Genomic DNA, 11,078 nt, shown 5'->3' with positions numbered 1-11,078 from the left:
AATATGCACAGACATTAATGGTAATACGACTCTCTGGGCGATGGGTGAGTTGACTTCGGCAGATGCATTCCACGATCCATGTGCGCATGTGCCAAGATAACCCTAATACAAACTGCACAAGACATCCTGAGACCAGTCGAAATGAAATGTCTGTATCGGTCAAACACATGGAGCAAAGTAGGTCTCTCCAGCAGCCTGTGATATGTGTGGGTGTCCTTGTCATGTTGTGTTGTTTTTCTATTTATTAATATATATTGTTTGTACAAGAGCCTACTTATGAAAACACACGGTGCTTTGTTTTACTGCCAGAAATATCTAGAGCCTGCATGATAATCAATAAATAAATATATTCATCCTCATTTCCAAGGCCCTCTGCTACTATACATTTATTCCTTTTCTGTGATGGCTTTTACTAATGGGTTGAAGGACCTGTACCAGTGCATTACGATTTTTAAATCTGGTACCTCTAAATATCTGAATTTGAAAGTTGTGTATGCAATAGCTGGTATTGCCTTATTAGATTTAGAGATATCTCTAAATGAACAGGAAGTCAGGTGCAGATATCTCAAAATGATTTAGAGATATCTGCAAATAGACAGGAAGGCATTTGTAGATATCTCTAAATTATTTCAATATATCTCTAAATCATTTAAAGATATCTGCAAATAATTTAGAGATCTCTAAATGTACTTTTAAATTAGATATATTGAAATGATTTGCAGACATCTTTAAATTATTTAGAGATATCTCAAAATAGTTGAAGATATTTGATTTAAATTAATTGAAGATATCTCTAAATGATAATTTGGCTTGCCATAGTACTCCTTATAATGTCCATATTAAACACTTATGTCAGCATTTGCCAAAAACAAAATCCATACAAACCAAGAAATCTGGAGTGTAACTAATCTATTTTTAAAAGACATGTCCTTTAAAATGTATAGCTTTGTCCAACCCCAAAGAGACAAAGGTTACATTTAATAATATACTCTAATTATATATGGCAAGCCAAATTGTCATTTAGAGATCTCTCAAAACACAATTTAAGATATCTTAAATTGAATTGCAGATATCTCAAACTAGCTCCATTTCAAGATATCTCAGATGTAATTTGAGATATCTCAAATTTAATTTAAGATATCTCACATTGACTTTCTATGCTGTTTGAGATATCTCAAATTAAACTCGAGTTATCTCAAATAAAGCTGGAAGTCATTTGAAAATGACTCTCAAAATTACTTCCTGTGAAAACGCTGTATGTTTTGTATGGACTTCCTGTCTATTTTAAGATATCTGAAATATAACAGGAAGTCAAGATATCTCAAATTGGAGCTTTAAATTAGATATCTCAATGCATTTCAAGATATCTCAAATTGACTTCCTGTCCTATTTCAGATATCTTGAATTGAATTGTTTAGATGTGCATGGCATCTAATAGCTTCACAACTTTTAAATTCCAAGCCACTGCAAATCTAGGCATATATGCCTCTACAGACAGCACTCTCATACTAATAGTATAACATAACATCTTATTTACTATATTACATATTGGATCATTAAAAGATACAAATTATACATTACCCTGTGGTTGACCCATACAATGGGTTGATGGGGGAGTGGACATACTAGGTGTTCATATTCCCAAAAAACAAATTAATTTACAATAATAAATTGTAATAGGAAATTAGCAAAATAAATAAGATATTGCAACCATGGAGAGGTAAACATTTGTCAATGTATGATAAATTACACTTAATTATTTAATTGTATCACAGTTTACTTATTTAATGATGTCATTGCCTACTCCAGGTGAATCTTTCTTTATATGATATGAGCAGAAAATATTCAATTTTATTTGGAATGGTAATCCTGATCAAATTCTACAGGCCTATCTATACAAAGTTGAGTCTGGGGGCTGAAATTACTAAATCTTAAACCATTACACCTTGCAGTAAAAGCTTCATTAATACAACAAAATATTTCATAACCCAGATTGGTTCTCCAGCAAATTAATAAGATACGCTCACCCCTTATTTTAAAATGGCTTTTTTGCCTTTATACAGATTGCAACTGAACATTCTCAATTAATCGAAATAGTTTTTTGTTAAATTATAGTCTTTTTGTAATCATTTTTGTTAGATATACAGAGTTGGTTGCAATTTCAATTTCACCTGCCTGAGAAGCCAGAATAGATATTACAACAAATTATATTGTTCAACTCAAATAGACTAATACCTTTCTTTATGTATTTTTTTTTAATAAGGGTATAATTTTTCTTAAAGATATTATGAACACTAATGATGGAATTATGTCACAATTGCCGATAGCCAAAGTACATGGGAAGGTCTGCTCACCCCAAAGCTACAACCAACCAATTGTGGCCTTACCGCAGAAATGGAGAGGCGAGTGGATGAGGGGGAAGGAAGTGAACTTGTTTGTCTGCCTTATATTAAAGAGCAGAATTGACTAAAACATATTCCAATAAAATATATATCAGTTTCATTTGACGACCAAAATGTTGCCAGCTACGCCATACAGGTTACAGAGTAATTGGGAGACATTTTTTGAAGTCCCATTTCCATGGTGCTTGGTCTATGAATTGACATAAAAGACAACATTTGAGTCAACACATCGAGCTTTTCAATTTAGGTTATTATATACACTCACCTAAAGGATTATTAGGAACACCTGTTCAATTTCTCATTAATGCAATTATCTAACCAACCAATCACATGGCAGTTGCTTCAATGCATTTAGGGGTGTGGTCCTGGTCAAGACAATCTCCTGAACTCCAAACTGAATGTCTGAATGGGAAAGAAAGGTGATTTAAGCAATTTTGAGCATGGCATGGTTGTTGGTGCCAGACGGGCCGGTCTGAGTATTTCACAATCTGCTCAGTTACTGGGATTTTCACGCACAACCATTTCTAGGGTTTACAAAGAATGGTGTGAAAAGGGAAAAACATCCAGTATGCGGCAGTCCTGTGGGCGAAAATGCCTTGTTGATGCTAGAGGTCAGAGGAGAATGGGCCGACTGATTCAAGCTGATAGAAGAGCAACTTTGACTGAAATAACCACTCGTTACAACCGAGGTATGCAGCAAAGCATTTGTGAAGCCACAACACGTACAACCTTGAGGCGGATGGGCTACAACAGCAGAAGACCCCACTGGGTACCACTCATCTCCACTACAAATAGGAAAAAGAGGCTACAATTTGCACAAGCTCACCAAAATTGGACAGTTGAAGACTGGAAAAATGTTGCCTGGTCTAATGAGTCTTGATTTCTGTTGAGACATTCAGATGGTAGAGTCAGAATTTGGCGTAAACAGAATGAGAACATGGATCCATCATGCCTTGTTACCACTGTGCAGGCTGGTGGTGGTGGTGTAATGGTGTGGGGGATGTTTTCTTGGCACACTTTAGGCCCCTTAGTGCCAATTGGGCATCGTTTAAATGCCACGGCCTACCTGAGCATTGTTTCTGACCATGTCCATCCCTTTATGACCACCATGTACCCATCCTCTGATGGCTACTTCCAGCAGGATAATGCACCATGTCACAAAGGTGGAATCATTTCAAATTGGTTTCTTGAACATGACAATGAGTTCACTGTACTAAACTGGCCCCCACAGTCACCAGATCTCAACCCAATAGAGCATCTTTGGGATGTGGTGGAACGGGAGCTTCGTGCCCTGGATGTGCATCCCACAAATCTCCATCAACTGCAAGATGCTATCCTATCAATATGGGCCAACATTTCTAAAGAATGCTTTCAGCACCTTGTTGAATCAATGCCACATAGAATTAAGGCAGTTCTGAAGGCGAAAGGGGGTCAAACACAGTATTAGTATGGTGTTCCTAATAATCCTTTAGGTGAGTGTATATAGGACATACAAGTGTCACATCACTGTTACTCCTGCTAGAAAGAGAGATAATCCTTGGAGCACTAGCTCTGTTTTGGTTACAGGTTCAGGAGTGGTTGAAAATCTAATTAATTTAAAACTAACTCTGCTGATATTTGTGTAGGGTGATTTAGAAAGTAATCGTCAATCAATTCATAATATAATAATTCTTCTTTCAAAAATCTTAATTGTTCACAGTTCACAGTGTGTTAATAATATGTGTTTAGAGATCCAGTGGTCTTAGATATAAATATGGCATCTTAGGCCATGTAGTTGGTCTACATTAATGTATGAAAAATCCATAGTAACAGGAATGTAGTGAAGATTACAGCAATTAGATTAACATGATGTAAACATATAGTTAACAGAAGCAACCTTTGTTTAGTTATTTTGTGTGTGTGTGTGTGTGTGTGTGTGTGTGTAATGCAGTACATGGATTTTCATTTTAATTTTTCCAGCATGTGTATCATTAGATACCAATGCAGAATGCTGTGACTTAATAGTGTGTATAATTTAAGCACGTATTGAATAAAAATACATTTTATAGCAGTGGATTGAAATCAACAATGAAGTCAATGACCTATTTGGATAATTACTTGAAGTCACACTAGAGTTTCTAAATAGAAACTTTAATTAATTATGTTTTTTTTTTATGTCTGCATTAGCAAAAAACAATATCCAAATTTGACATATTTGATGTACGCTGAGCCCAAAACAATGCATACATCTTGTAATGTTGTATGTTAATTTCCAATGATTGAAGTGTGTTTTAATTAGAATTGAATGAACAAGGGCCACTGCTCATAATACTAAACGTCAAACAATACGAATTAATGCTTTCATTCATCAGTGTCATTCTAGTTGAAATTCTTTTACTTCATTAATCTATATTCTTTGTGCAAGCAGTACAATCATCTTTTAAAAGACATGGCACTTTTATAACACATGTGGTTTAGTTACACAATACCCCAAAAAGTGGTTTCTTAACCCAAAGTGATTGTTTTATTCTCAATACGTACCTATGTGCACCCCCAACCCACGAAAAACAAAACACCATCGTCAAACTTTATATGTATATATTTTCCGATAATATACAGCCTACTTCAACAGAGCTCATTTTAATTATTGTTATTTCACATGTTTAATCTTAATTTGTTAGACTAATTCATCACTCCTGCTTCATATTTGCTTTTGTCTGCAGGTTTGTTTTGTTTTATTTTATTACACGTTATAATGATTGTAATGATATTAACCATTATTACAGACTCTCATTAATGGGAAACAATAAACTAGAAATGATAACTTGCTGCCATTTTTATTGCAGCAATTTTCCCCTACCATTGCCCCAGGCATAGATAATTTTACGCTGGAAACTGGCTGGTTGGTGTAATTTGTTTGTTGTGATTTAGGTCACATAATGAACGGGACGAGATTTGATCAAGCAATTTATTTGCAGTGTTAAGATGCTGGAATGTGTAAAAAAAAAAAGCAAATTGATAATGTTTAAATTAGGCTGTGATGTATCACGTTTTTATTTGATTTCAGTTTTTGTTTTTATTGCTTTTTCCTGCCACACACATTTCATGAGTCATACTATATGGAATAGTTTTATTTTGCACACCTTTATTCCCAGAACATCAAGCATTTTACTTTATATTCCCGGAATGCGTTGTATGCATATTATTATTTTAGAATTTGAAGCATAACCTTTTGAAGGTCCATATATTCTTATTTGTTGGTATTCTTAAATGTCAGGGAATAAAGGCTATGTGACTCAGCAATGAAAATGTATACAGAAGGTAAAGAGAGATGGAAAGAAAGACAGAGATACCCTTGGCAGGGGAATTCCATTGGAGAAAATATATTTTGTATCTATTTATCCCCTTCCTACTGAAAAATATATATGTTTACCATTATTGTTCTCTATTTATGATGCATACACACAAGTAATATCTTATTTTCTGGTGTAACAATGCTGCACTACAGAAATGCAGTGACTAAGCACTATAGCCTAACAATAAAGACATAAAGTTGTGCATAGTATGATTAAGGTTGCCTACCTTTTGGTACAATGTATTACTAGTAAATAAAGGGTTGTCCAATTCATATTGTACTGTATAATGTACATTACATATTCTACACTTGTGTCTAAAAAGGGAAAATACTAAAATGGCAGTTAAAATATTAGGTTTTAGGAGCAAAGTGTACATCTGGGATTAAATTTGGAAATTAGGCCATCACAGTCACTCTCCATCTAAAGGTAAACCTGGTTAAATGTGTGAGATTGTTCTGAATGTTAATAATACATCAAAATGTGCAGGTCAATGGAACCAGTGGCAGTTTAAAGAGTAATATTGTCTTTTTGATTTTTAGGTTGGTTACTTTTTAGGTTATAAATTTAAGGATGTACAACAGCAAAAGCAAACCTAAGAGAGCATACGCAAAATCACAAAGCATTAACAGCATTCAAACCAAAATAAGTTCATTTATTCATATTTGGATTTGTAAGTACATTTGCAATGTCACATGAGAAACTGAACGTGAAACAATTTGTGTTTTGCCTCGTTCCTCTATATACTTCAGGTCTGTCAATGTTTCACAATTCAAATGTTGAATTAATGATAACCCTAAGTGGCTCTTCAGTTGTGCTTATACCCATCTGTGGCTATGTGATCATTCATCTTCCTCAAGTGTTGAAGATTGAAAGCTATTAAACACTCAGGCACATTTTAATTAAACATTGAAACCATACATTTATCCAAGCTGTTAATGTTTGAGAAACATTGATGTAGGACTTATTGGGTTGTCTCTTTAATTATCCCTGGCAGGCTGTGTATACATTCACTAAATGAGTTATTACAAAACAGACAGAAGTTATAGCCAAAGGTTGTTCACCATAGAAATCACATGTATTCATGCACTTGTACAATGGCATCGATTTCTGATTGTTTGTGTTGGTAGCCAGTAAGTTATAGAGTATTAACCATAGTTCAAGTAACAGCTCAAGTCACATGATTCACACACACACACACAATGTAGGGATTCAAACTACTTTATATCAATATCCGAGCTGGTTAATGAAAGAGCATCGCACTGATAGACTGAAGAGTAATTTCCTAATAATGTCCTGAGCTGTTGTTGGGTTGATAACTCAACTGAAGTCTCATGTAACATAGAAATCCATTCAAACCCAATTATCAACTGATTCCCACAACTGACTGCAGTGAAAATAAGGAACTGTGCATCAGTTAATAGAAGGCATCGAGTCCTTGGCAAGATTAAAGATTATAAACCTGTTTATAACCCTAAATATCCTCCCTCCTTTTCTCTTCACCTCCTCTGTTTTTCGGGCGAGGCACAGCTAGGATGCCTGGATCTTGTTAATGATCCCATCATAGCAGCCATCACAGTGAGAGCAAATATTTTCATATGCTTGTGAAAACCACTTGCTTTTCAGAAACGTATCCATCTGTGATCTGTGCCAGTGTAGCCGATTTTAAGGCTTCATTAATTCCATTACAAAATTAGCTTGTGTGTTAACTACATTTTCCCACCCACCTTCTGTACTTACATGTGATTAAAGCAGAACATACCTAAAATTACATGCGTGTATTACAATGGCAGAAACGTTGGCGTACCACCGTCACATGGCGTTTTAAGACATGACAAATGTGGAGCAACTACTCCCGTGACAGCGAGGCAATGTTTCTCCCAGGGAAAATTGGAATTAACACTTTGCTATTCTTAATCCTGGCACACATCTTTGATTAATTACTCGCTTAGTATTAATAGATATACCTTCAACACCCCTACCTCACTTTTAATAGGCTTTTGTAGTGTCGTAACAGCGTCATTCTCCGTACATTGTTTGTATCCAGATAAGAAAAAGCTGCAGTTCGTTGGAATGCTTAAAATTGTTACATTCAGTAAAGGGCATAATTCCATCAAGACAAATTTCATGTATGCCACAGAGAGGTGGCATTTAAGGGACTATTTTGAAACAACAATTCCCAGAGAATGTGGGACATTAAATTGTTTTCAGTCTGCATTAGAGACTCCAATTATAAACACTACATATGACCATATTATAAAAGTGGCTCATATATTTTAATTAAAACTGTGATAGGTTGAATGACATTTCCGCTTGTTCTTTCCACACTGGGATTTATTCCTCCTTCCAAAGTGAAAAGCACAGGGTTGAAATAAATGTTGGGTCCTCAGAGATTTAGTTGGCACAAGCAGGACCAAAAAACATCACTTTACAGTACTTTCTAAAACCTCATAGCTTTCTAAGCTTCTTTATGATAAACTGCTCTTAAGTTGTGTTGAAAAAGACATTTGAACTGTCAGAGGATTTTACTTAGTACTTACTTAACATGTCACAAAGATAGGACTGGGACCAACCCATTTAAAATGAGAACTGGATTAGAGATAGGGCATTTAGCTGCCCCACTAAAAGACATAGTAAACCAGTGCATTTTCAGTGCATCAATTACATTTCTGAATTTCTTGCAGCATCACAATATCCTTTCCTAAAAATACATTATAATGTGAAAAATATGTAATAATGTAGTGTCTAGCTTCTATTCCAATTTCATAACCCATGTGTATATAAATCTTTATCCCTCTCTCTCTCTCATATATATATATATATATATATATATATATATATATATATATATACACACACATACACACAGGTATATATATAGTCTTTTTTTAGTTTTGCCAGATTCTCACATTTCCCATCAATGATACACTATAATATGAGCATGCATGTTCTGTTCTCCTTCCATTCCCTGGAGTTACAATGAGAAATCACACCTGACTGCAGTTAACGGATATCTGGCAACATCATATATACCTGTGTAGAGTGGATGTCCCTTGCTATCCAATATTTTTAGACAGTATCAACGGAGAGCCTTTTGAATGTATTTTTACTTTTTAATATTTTAGAAGGTATTTGGAGTTTGTTCATCAAGTAGATATCTTACAGCAAACCAATATCCTTTGCTGAAAATACTTGAGATATCGGGGTATACATCTAACAATGGAAATTCATTTATTTTTATTATTTACCCATTTTTATAGCCACAGAGCAAGGGATTGGAGAGCTGGTCCCATCAGATTTGCATGTGGAAGTTCTGCCAGGTAATTTATCTGCCACTTATATACATATATCTCATCTTCGTATTAGAACATTTTCATCTGCTTCAAACAGAACCTGTCCTAATAATGTCAATAATCTTATTCTCAGGATTCTTTGCCAGAGAGTAATGAGAATTACACTTCAGGCCTGATTGGCTGAGATGATCCAGGAGGGATTATAATCTTTAATAAAGACATTATCCGTGAGTTGAGAGGCGGGCTTCCCTCCCCAGCTCAGGGCTTGATGTGAGATGATACTGAGAGCAAGACCTCAGTCCCTGTGGGTGCTATTAGGTATTCCAGTGAATGGGAACCTAATCATTTGTTTTAATCATGCTCCTGTGTTGGGGGGTGGCTCTGCGAGTCCCCTGCTCCTCAGAGTCAAATTGTTTTATACACGATTGGGTCTATTTCAGATCCTTGCTTTTAGGTATGAAATTCTAGGTTATATCACCGAATTACTGTTGTGGTGTAAAACGAATGCATCAGGCATGCGGCTTAAATAATACAAAAACTTTGTCTATCTGTGGAATAACAACCAATAACTTTACACAAAGTGTGTCTAATTGCACAGTATTTACATAATAATGACTTAGTAGATACATAATACATAATTATATATACATAAGTAAATCACTGTATTGAAGATTTAGTGACAAAGTTGCAAGTAGTTGCATATACTCTTAGAAATATTGAAGTTTGGTCACAGTAAACTACATATATTGTATGTAAAAACTTTGTATTTACTATGTAATTAGGGAAACAATATAAAGTATAAAGTGTTGCAGAGCAAACTTTCTGAAGATGTTACTTGAAGAACAATGTTAATCACAGTTGCATTCCTCATCAATAGACTATACCTCAGGCAGTTTCATTCCAATACTCTTTGCCTGTTTTTCTTTACCATAATTAATGAATGCTGTACTGCTGTTTTGTTGCTCTTCAAGCCTGCCCTCAGGCAATGGAAAAACTGACAACATGGGAGACATACAGGGCACGGAGTATGTAGGGTTTACCTTACACCGATAAACTGAATATTAACCAAAGGTTTTGATTTCATTACACTTTTTCTTTATTTTTTATTCATTAGCACAACTTACTTGGATTTCACAACTATGATACCTTAATGGTTATATAATGGTAGTATGGTACAATAATCCAACTGTATATTGTAAAGCTAAGGCAAGAATTCTGTTATATGTGTGTGGTCAATATAGCAGAATATGACTGTGTTCATAGTCACGTACACAGTAAACCAGAATATATCACAAAATATGTATTGTGCTCATAGTCTCATACATAGAGACCCAAGATGTATATCATAACCAAGCTGAGACTGATCAGAAGAAGTCTCTCTAGTTGCTGGGAAGAAAACTAGTTTACCCCCGTAAAGCATAAACCCTAATAAGCCATAATACTGTTAATATGAAGCTAATTGGTGTATATCATTCCTTCTGTACATGCTGTGTTGACAAGAACTTATATAAGCCGTGCCAAATATGTTTTTCTTTGAACTACTCTTAAGTAAGAGTCGGGCCTGTGTGAGTGGACTCCCGGAGTGCACTCTGCGCTGAACAAGCTTGAAGCTTCAAAGAACAACACTTGGTCCTGTCTTACTTGCTAAAGATATTTCTTACCCTAACACCTTCATACAGTGTACCAAAGCACTCCAATACAAAACAGACTGATCCCTTGAACTCAGCTCAGACACAGGTTGCTTTCTGGGTTCCTAAAAGGATAAATGTATGCCACATTAACTAACAACTGCTTTCTTTTACAGTTTTTCACAGTAGTGATACACAGTGGCATACTTACTGTGTTTTATTCAGGTTTGGTATGAGATATTTAGGTTATGCAATATCAGGATATGACATATTTATTTATTTTCCGCAATGGTTACATATTAAAAATGGGATTGCTGGAACAATATATGTGGACTAATTATCCTTCTGCTAAACACACACACCTCAACATTTAAACCAACAAATACAAAATTTTATATATCATTAAAATGGAACAACATCAAT

This window comes from Amia ocellicauda, chromosome 10 (genome assembly GCF_036373705.1).
Source record: "Amia ocellicauda isolate fAmiCal2 chromosome 10, fAmiCal2.hap1, whole genome shotgun sequence".
Classification (NCBI taxonomy): Eukaryota; Metazoa; Chordata; class Actinopteri; order Amiiformes; family Amiidae; genus Amia; species Amia ocellicauda.
This window is presented reverse-complemented; position numbering follows the sequence as displayed.